General features: G+C 55.9%; 1 long non-coding RNA gene across 1 annotated transcript in view; it reads left to right on the plus strand.

Moving 5' to 3' along the window:
• The window catches only part of LOC130159993 (uncharacterized), a 57,064-nt gene extending 48,468 nt beyond the window's left edge, over window positions 1-8,596 (plus strand). Inside the window, exon 2 of the long non-coding RNA XR_008825912.1 lies at window positions 7,672-8,596. This is a non-coding gene — a long non-coding RNA (uncharacterized LOC130159993). The remainder of the gene's footprint in view (window positions 1-7,671) is intronic.
• Window positions 8,597-9,931: the final 1,335 nt, after the last annotated feature.

Here is a 9,931-nt window from a genome sequence, read left to right on the forward strand (position 1 = left end):
ATGCACCAGGACTGGTTTTGTGGTGCTGTCCTATCCCACCCGGTATGTCCAGGAGCTCCTCCACCGTCCTCTGCCTCTGCTGGAGCAGGCAGGGAGTGGAGGTCTTGCTCCGAGGGGACCCCAGCATGCTCAAGAGGAGCCCGAATGCAGGGTCTGAGTGTTCCCTGTTCTCTCTCTCTGGGATTAGGCAGCCCAAAATATGGGGAGATACTGTGCTGGTGGAGAGCAAATGCTGCTTTGTGCCTTTGTGTGATGCTGCACTGGCATCTGTGTCTCTTTCAGTGTGAGAACCCAGAGGATGGCAAGGCTGAGCCTGGGGGATGGAAAGGAGCCGCTCGGGGAAGTTGGGAGAGCAGCTCTGCTGTGGTAGGGGGCTGCTGTGGGAAGGAGAGAGCGCGTGGCCCCTCTCCCCAGGCTCTGCCGGTCAGCAGGAGGGTGATTCCTGGCAGATTGCCCCATCCCCTGCCTGCAAAGCCCACCACAGCCTGGTGGGTATCAAAGTGCCCAAATCGGGTGAGGATGCAGGGAGGCAGCCGGTGTGGTGGGTTACACCTGTAGCCTGCAACGGGGAAGAGCTTGCTACAGGATTAAGTGAGATCCAAAGGCATTTGTGCGTTAAGGCTGAATTAGTTTGGTCCTAATAAAGGAGGGTTTAGGTGGTGGGGGAGCAATGTGGGGCTGCCTGGGGCTGTGGGAAGCCCTTGTCTGTGCTGGAGATCACCCACCCCATGGTCGATCGGGATGTGGTCTCTGCGGTTCGGGCATCCCCTTTGCCAGAGGGGGGGTTCAGGCTTTGCTCTCCCTGTTGGTGAGAAGAGGAGGGGAAAAAGCCCTCCACGTCGTTCGGAAGAACCCAGGTATCGGATGGTATCTGATGGTATCATCAGGGGCTCCCGCTGATGACAGAAACCAAGGGGTAGCTGCTTGGCCCACAGTGGGGACTGCTGGATTTCAGCAGGAGAAGCAAAAATGCTGGGAGGTAAACAGTTCATGCTCGGGGAACATCGTTTTGCTGCTCAGGCCCATCGATCAGTCTGTCAGAGGGTTATGACTTTGGGGATGCTTTTAATAAAGGAGCCAGAACTGTCACCGGGTGCTGGAGCCTGCCCGAAACCTGCCTGCAGCCTCTCCGGGGAGTCCGTGTTGTCCAAGCCCCAACACCATTCTGTGCTTATCGTCTTGGTGCAAAAATGAAGGAGAATGGGACTTTCTTCATTCTTTCAGCTGCCTGTCAGTCTCAACGTGACACATTGCTTTAAAAAAAAAGTGGCCTTTTCTTGCGGGGAAGGAGGGGGGAAAATTGCTAGAAAGAGCCAGAGAAGGAGGCAGCCTCATCCCACATGCAGAACAGGTTGGAGTGTGTGCGCAACAAGAAATTCCTCAGAGGTGTTTCTGTTGGGGGGGGTTAAAAGTTGTATTTTTAGTCTTATTCTAGGGTGAGTGCCTGTGTTTAGGTCTCAGGGTGTTGATCAGGGTGTTACTTGAGGAGGAAACCTGCACCTGGTGCTGGGAGCGATGTTTCTGGGCTGCAGCAGATGCTGTGCTCTGAGTGCATCCTGGTGGGGTCGGCAAACAGCAGCATCTCTCCTGGACCCTGATCCTCCGGGATGCAGCCGGTGCACGCTGGTAATTGCAGCTATTGCCTTTCATTTCTCCAGAGAGCAGGAGGCTGCTGTGATGCTGGGAGCAGCTACGGGACCCTTTCTGCAAATTCAACCTGCTGCATCTCAACCTTGCAAGTTTTTCTGGGGCATTGCATCTTACAGCGAGCTCTGGACAAATACCCTTTGCTATCTTTGGGTTAAACAGCCAGTATTGAGAGAGGCATCTCATACAGCCTGACCCCTCCATGCTCCAGCACAGAGCATCCCCCCTCAGCCCTTGGCACTTGGCAGGCACGTGGATGTGCGTTTGGTTAAAGGGACCGTCTCCCCATGACTCACGGTGGTTTGCACCGTGGCAGGTCGATGACTCATGGCAGAAGCTGACAGCACCTGTCTGGGCCACAGTTATTTATTAACACGTTACCAGAAAGGGCGGCATGGGAACAAAACACTTGCTTCGCTTCCTCTGGCTGAAGGAGTTTTAATGACATCGCTCCTGAGGCTGGCTGGGATTTTGGCAAGGCTTTTTGTATCGTATGCTTAGGTTAGTAAACGAAGATAATCTCTTTGGATTGAAACTCTGGGAATTAGGTTGGCTCTGGCAACGGGGCAACGGAGTCTGGCGGTTTAAGGAGAAGGTTCATTTGTCTTGCAGCGGTGTCGAAGGGTCACCCCAAGCCTGGGGGCTTCTTTGTGGCCAGATTAAAGCCACATTGAGTGAGACAAAGATGTGTCCAAGGGGGCAGGATGGGGAGATGGGGAGAAGCCGTTTGCTGAGGTGCACAAGGTCAGGCAGAGCTGGGGGCAGGCTGGGCTCCCCGCTCCTGCCCCTCACTTTTCCCTCTGGATCACTCGGCTTTCTTAGAAGAATGATCCCTTCTGAGTGTGGTTTTCACGCAGCTCTGGATGCTGAAATCTTGTATGTTCATTTGCAGGTTGGGGACAGTGTGGGATGGGGTCACACAGGCTGGTCACTGCTGGGGTCCTTATCTCTACCACCTGAGGGTCTCCGTGGGACACCAGGCTGGGGTTTGGTGCCTGTGCTGTGGCCAGCTTGGCTCCTCACTGGGAGAAGTGGCCCCCTGGCATGGTGCTTGTGGGTTATTGCCACGCGTGCCCACCCACCCACCCACGCTCGGGTGGGCTTCACCCACCCCTTGGCAGGAGTGCCTGGTGGGGTCCATGGCGGGAGTGCGCTGCTTGCACCAGCTGAAGCTGCAAGATGCCACCGGGGCTGAGGGGTCCCCAGGACCAGTCTGAGCCCTCTGTGGAGCCCAGTGGCCATGCTGCCACTGTGTGTGAGCAGGTAGCTGGAGGCAGCAGTTTCAGACAGGGGGGTGCTGGATGTCCTGCCACGTGCCATGCTGGGATGCAGCACATCTCACAGTGCTGGTGGTGGAATGAGCAGCATGGCAAGGATACTTTTTCCCCAAGGATCCCAGGTTCCCACCCCAGGTCACCTCCTGGGGTTGTCACCTCTGCTGTGCCATGGTGGTGGAGCTGGAGAGACCCCAATGGAGTGTGTGCCCATGGTATGCTGCTGGGAGTCATTCTGCAGCGGTGCTGAGCCAGCACTCCCAGGCAGTGGCTGCACTGGGAAGGCTGCATCCTGCTGGGGCGCGGGGAGGGCATGGGGCAGGCACCCTGCAAAGGTCCAGTTTTTCCTGCAGCCCCTGTTGTGTTTCGAGCACAGCCGTGGGTTAGTTAGCAGCGCTGTCGAGCTTTGTCTTTTCCTGACAATAACTGTTGGCCTGTGGACGTGGGATGGCCCATCGTGGGGGGCTCTGCTGGCACTGGCGCGGGGCTGGCTCGGCAGAGCCGGTGGGTAGGAGGAGAGGAGGAACGAGCTGCAAGGAGCCCCGTGTGAGATGGGACACGTGCAAAACAAGCAGGGAGTGATGGATGGGTCCCCTCGGCAGCACCGGGTTCAAACCCTGCCCTGACCTGCCTGGGGGGGCTGCTTGCACAGGGGGGGATGGTGGCAGCGGGGGTCCATTTGCAGGAGGTCTGGCTGTCCCCTAGCAGGAGGCTGCCGAGGCTCGGGAGGACACGGCACGTTGGCAGGCGAAGGCTGTGACTCAACGGGTCCGTTTCATCTTTCTTAGATCTTTTGCCTTTTTTTTTTTTTTTTCTTTAATCCACTTGCCTCATTGACTTTATTTTACAATCCACTGCTGGGTTCACTGAAGAGCGCTTTGGTCATTAAGCACGTTGGGGCATGTGAATAAACCTGCATCTCCAAACTGTAAATCGCTTTAAAGCCGGTACCAAACCGCTGGCTGGGATGCGAAGGGCACATCGTAGCCCCGTGTGTCCCTCCTGCCGCCCCTCGCCTCCACAGTTTGGAAGTTTGGAAGTGGTAAGACCAACCTGGCTGTGTCGGTCTGAAGCCCCATCCCTTTGCAGGTCCCTTAGCGTGTCCAGGTCCCCGTTCCTCTCCACAGCCCTGGCCACGTCGGAGCTGCCCTTGCCCTTTGCGGGGGCTGGGGCCAGGCTGAGCCCTGCCCGGGTATGCACGGGGACAGCGCAGCGAGGTGCTAACGCGGCGGTGCTGGGACCGGTTCCTGCAAACAGGCTCTAGCTCTCCAGCTGCATTTTTCTAAATCCAGTTCTTTGGATGGGAAGTGTTTTGACAGTATAAGTGGAATTGGGGCATGTCTGAGCAGGGTGAGGGGTCTGAGGGAGGGACACCCGGGAGAGGCAGCAGCAGGGAGGTATGAGTGCCGAGCGAGCCATAACGTGAGCGCTGCCAGAATAGTTTCCCTGCCTCTTGGTTTCCTTTCCTGTTTGGCTTTGCTGCCCACACAGTTTGTGCTCAAGCTGTCTGTAGACGCGATGCTCCCATCCTCCATAGCCGAAAGTCCTGTTTCTATTCCTGTGCTCTGCTCTGCTCCTTTGCAAACATGTGTTTGGGGGGATGGGGCAGGAGGCAGATCCCCATCTCCAAATGCACACATGATCAACGTTCTTGCTGCAAACTCGGTGCTTCCTCCTCTGTTTGCTCTGGACAGATGAATTCTTCTTCCCAGGCTGCTGCTGTGCGTGGAGGCAGCTCGTGCCTTGGTTCCAGCGCCTGCTGTCTCGCCCCTGCTCTCCCGGGGCGTTGCGCGGGGCTCATGGAGAGAACAACAGCAGCGCGGGGGCTGGTGTCCAGGAGGCACCGGTGGCCTCAGGGCTCGAAGTGTGTGGCCTGGCTGTGCTGCTGCTCGTCCTCCCAGGGCTGGAGTGGTCCAGGGTGCGGGGAAGCAGATGATGCCTCGCTGGGGAGCATGGGGTTTGTGGGAGGCAACCAGCCCAGGGAAAAAAATAAATTGCACCTGCGACGTTACTGTCTTTTTAGGTTTAGTGCTGGGAGATGTGCAGAGGGGGGAAGGAGGGAGGTTTGTCCCGAGTTGGTTTTGTTCAGATCACTAGAGTCTGGGGAGGATGGTCCTTCACTGAGGGTGTCTCTGGGACAAAACGGAGTGCTCTGTGTGATTAAACTGGGGCACCCACATAGCACTGAACCTGCCTGGGCTCTGAAGTGCTGAAGACAAACAAGTACCTAATCCATGCAGGAAGGATGTGCTAATGTCCCCGACGTGGGCAGAAGCACATCCTGCAGCGGCTGCCCGGGCTGGACATGCTTCTGTTGCTGGTGTTCCCATCCGTGTGGCTGTATGGCGGTTCCTGCACCGCGCCATGCTCCCGCGCTGCTTCAGCTGCATCCCGACCCGAGGAGGGACCGCGCTGGCCAAAAGGCTTCGCCGGGGTGGAGCACATCAGGAAGCGCCTTTGATCTCTGGGCACTAACACGCTTTCAAATGAGCCGCAGAAATGACTGCCCTCCTCCCCGCTGGGGAGGGGAGATAACACATCAGAGCCTGCGCGCATAGCTGTGCTATCGCTCCTTTATGGAGCTTTGATTGCTACTAACCATGCAGCTCACTCAAGGGAACTTCAAAAGCAGTGCGCTGGACCTGCACCGCCCTGTGCAAAGAGTCCTGAGCCGGGCTCTCTGCACACACACCTACGTGTGTTCAGCTACGCCCAAGGCTCGTTGACAAGGCTTTTTGCCCTGTCACATCTTGACACCAGCATCAGGTAGTTTTTGGTAGACATTCAAGGCCTGCTCAGGTGGCTGGGTAGATGGATGCAGTGGGGTTGGACCCTCTGGACCTTCTTGGTGGGCACTGGGTGCCTCTGGGATGGCACCACCGATGCATTTAGCTCCCTGCCCTGTCCCAGACCCCGCTGTGCAGTGATCCCCAGAGTCTGGGTGTTTGGGGTTAGTGCCTTGCAAACCCCAGTGATGCTTGTGAGGCAGGGAGATGCTCACAGCAGGAGGGAGGATTTGCAGCCACTCTCGGCATGTTTGCCAGTGGCATGGGAGTTAACAGGCAAAGTTGGGAAGTTGGGGGAAAGAGGAGGAAAAGGGTTCCGACCTCCTCCACTCCCCCTGCCTTCCCCTTGGCTGCTGCAATTTCATTGAGGCTGTGTATTGGCCTCCGGAGGATGGAGCTGGGTAACACCACAACATAAACAGAACATCTGGAAGCTCTTAAAGGGTTTTATTTTTTAACACATTTACAAGAGCCAGGGACACTTGCACACAGGGTTTTGCAAACTCGGAGACGCTGCGCTCTTTCTTCTCCAAAAGCCCAAAGCTGATTGTCAGGCTTTCCCCTGGGGAAGGGGCTTGGGGGCTGGTTTATACCTCCACACTGCACTGCTGAGGGTGTGATATCTTGGCCAGGAGGTACCAATCTTGCTTCCACATATTCCTTGAGAAGTCCAAAGCAAACAGATGATAAGTGTTGCACGATAAATGAGTATAAACGTCTATCCTTCTTTCTGTGTGCCTCTAGTTAATGCTGGAGCAGAACGGGGAGTCAGGTGGGGTGTGACTGGGAGAAAAGCTGTTTAATGATCCTACGGAGTGAGCAGGGTCAGAACCAAAGAGGAGAGAAATGATTAACCTCCCCAAATGGGCCAAGAGCTTGTCTGAGCCAAATGGACCTGGTTGTGCCACAGTTAATGGTGGAGTCTGGATCCTCCAGTATGTTGCAGCTGATCTGAGAGGTTGTAGGTGAGGAGCCCGTGGTCAGAGATGGACAAATGAGATCCGTTCTCATTTTGCTGTCTGACTGTTTTCCTCTCCCTGTCTCCTTCCAAACGTCTGTGGCAGCTTGGGAAGAGGACCCCCTTTCTGCCGGCTCCTCTGGGGCTGCCCAGGACAGCAGTGAGGCCACAGGGATGGGCATGGGCCGGCTGCAGCCCCCCCGGTATGTAGAGGAGGTTGAGCTCAGGCAGAGCTACCCGAGCTGCCTGTGGCCCCCCTCCCCATGCAGTCCTCGGTGGTCTCACTGCTGCTCACCCAGCTCAGCGCTGGGATGTTAAATCAGCGACCTGCACATCCCTTGGACCGCATAGTGCAGCCCACGGACACACAAACAAGATGAGCTGCTTTCCCTTCCTCTGTGTTCCCAGATGCCGTTGTTTTGCTGGCCGCAAGGAAATGGCCATTTGATTTTCTTCCATCAGCCCCCGGCTATGTCTCTTATCCACCCTTGTGCTATCCCACAGCCCCATGTGATGTCTGCTGATCCCATGGGAGCCCAGCCTTGGGGCTGCCGCTGCTTTTGGGCTCTCTGGAGTGACGTGGCTGAGTAATGCTGCTTTCGCCATGGGTGCTGTCAGCACATCCTCTGCTCTCGGCATCTGGATGGCAGCGCCGGCAGCTCAGCTGTCACTGAGAGCTGCTGTGGATGCAGAGCTCCTCCCAGCCTGCTTAGATGTGGCCCCTGCAGCCACAACTGGTCCCCGTCAGTCCCAAGATCCAGGGCCTGGGATGGGCTTCAGCCTCCAAAGCATGGGGCCATCGGTGCTGCTGATCATAGGGTGAGCTCCAAGGCACCAGTGCTGAAGGTGCTTTTAGGGGAGGCGCTGGGGCTGCTGGCGTGTCTCCTCTTTTACGCATTGCTCCAAACATTTATTTTGTTGGCAAAGAGGAACCACAACTTGCTTCATCACAACCAGCTGCCTCCCAGCTGGGACCTTCCATTAACGTTGTGTTTTTCCTTCACAGGGTCCCTGGTGAAGGCTCGGGGTGTGGGGACCTGAGAGGAGACAGCAAGGTGCTGCAGCGCTCATCATGACCAGAACACCCCGGAGCATCCTCCTGAGGATAAGCACTTCAGCTGCAAGGACAGAGAGAGGGACAGCAGGGACCAGCAGCTCTCCCTGAGCTCACCAGGGAGCAACGGAGCATCAGGAGCTCCTTCACCCAGTGCCCACCACCGAAAACAGCTTCCCCACCAGCTGCCCTCGTACACTTACTGGGCTCTATGTCCCCAGCCCAGCAAGGGCGGTTTCCTCCCAGCACTGACCTCGCTCCCAGCCCCATGCAGAGCCGAAAGAACTTAATTAGCTGCTGGGCTTTGGAAATTATCCTTTTGGCTGGGAAGTGCTGGCGATGACTGGCGAAATGCTCGTGGGTCAAACAGTAGCTCCATGCTTTTCTCTGTGAAGGACTAAGTGCTTGCCTGATTCCAGGGAACCAGCTGTGGATTTTTTTTCTTTTTTTACCTCTCTGCTCTTTTTTTTGATGCCTGCTGGTGTTTTGGGCTTTTCATGAGGATGGCTGGGCCCAGCCCACAGCACGTGGCGTCACAAAGTGCTGATGCCTGTGGTGGGAACTGGAGGGGTGAAACCCTTCGGAAGAGCCATGGGGCAGAAGCTGAGCTGGTGATTGTGGTGCTCCGGGGTTTAAAACTGTCTGGCAGAGTCTCATCTTGTGTCATGGGTGTTGGGTGGCCTCGGGGAGGGTCGTTCTGCTGCAGTCGACTGAGCCCCCTCGGCCCCAGCAGATCCTTTGTGGACCCCAGCCCAGATGGTGCTGGGGAGTGGGCGCAGGAGCGGGGCATGCCAAACCACAGCGAGGGGAACGTCAACATGGGGGAAAATGTCACCCTCAGAAACAAACTTCTTAATAAAACCCGTTGCCTCTGTGAGTGCTTGATGTTCTTTTCCATTTGTCTTGGCTCAGCCACACTTACATCATGGCCCTATCGAGGGGATGCGTTTGATTGTACAGGAAACCAGCGCTCTGGCAAACGGCTCTGCCCTAACGAAGCCAGGCCAGGAGTTTAATGCCTTTGCTTTGCAGAAAATTTCTCCCCTGTCCTTTCCCCCTCCACTTTCTGCAACCCTTAACCATCACCGCCTGAGCTTCCCCTAGCACGCCTCCTGCTCTGAAAGCGACTGAAACCCAAATTAGTTCCCCTTAAATCGTGTTGCTCCGTGTCTCTGGCCGTGTGTTCCCTCCCACCCTGCAGACTTGATGCGAAGCACCGGAAGGTGCCGTGTGGAAATGCAACATAAAAAGGATATTTATGTAATGGAAATAGCCTGTTATTGTTTTTTTTAAGATTGAGGAAGAACCACAGGTGTCCTTTCATTTAAAAAGCACAGTAGCCTCATGAGCATGGATTCAGTGTATCTGTTCGGTGTGCAACCGCGGTGACTCTGTCAAACTCACTGCTGTAACTGGTAGGTTCTCTGCATAGCCCTGGCTTCTTTTCTCTGCATGGTGAGTCCCCACTGGGACAAACTTGCGGAAACATGGTCAGAAACATGGAATCTTGGGTCCTTTCCTTTGAAATCCATTACTCAGCTCACAAGCACCTCGGAGAGTTTAAGAGCCATGTTATGCCCTTGGGCAAAACTATGAGAGAACAGCAAAGCCCAGAAATGCATGAAACTTCACTTGATTTTTGTTGTGGTGATGATGGGTTTGGGGAGGCCCTAACAAAATCCAATGTCAAACTAATTTGCATCAATTAAATGACACCCTGGAGGCACAGGTGAGCTGCCGGCAGCCAAAGCTGGTTCCTGCAGGCCAGCAGAGCCTTGGTGGTGAGCACGGACACCCTGAAGCGTGGTGGGATGGAGGTGATGGTCTGCCCTTCGCCGCTGCTCTTTTCAAGGTAGGTCCAAAGCAGAGGGTGACCCTGCTCTTCCTTTTCTCTGGGTAGAAAGTGGGTCCTGCGGGCGCAGGAGGAGGCTAGGATGCAGTTACTGTGCCGCACACGATGCCTTTGCTCATCTGTGCAGAGCGGAGCCATGGCAAGCAAACCAGCACAAGGGTAAGGCTGGTGGTACTGGGTGCCCTGAGCTCCCCTGGACTCTCTCCCTAGTAGTTTCTCCTCTCAGGTCTGGGAGCTGCGGTGGAGCTGGGGCTGTGCCCCAGACAGCAGCAGCGCGTAGGAACAGTCCTCGGGCAAATTATGGGGTTCTCACCCGTGAGTCAAACCTGGATTTTTGGGCTGGCTGTGACACCCGTTGTC

Source organism: Falco biarmicus, chromosome 1, assembly GCF_023638135.1.
Source record: "Falco biarmicus isolate bFalBia1 chromosome 1, bFalBia1.pri, whole genome shotgun sequence".
NCBI classification, from domain to species: Eukaryota; Metazoa; Chordata; class Aves; order Falconiformes; family Falconidae; genus Falco; species Falco biarmicus.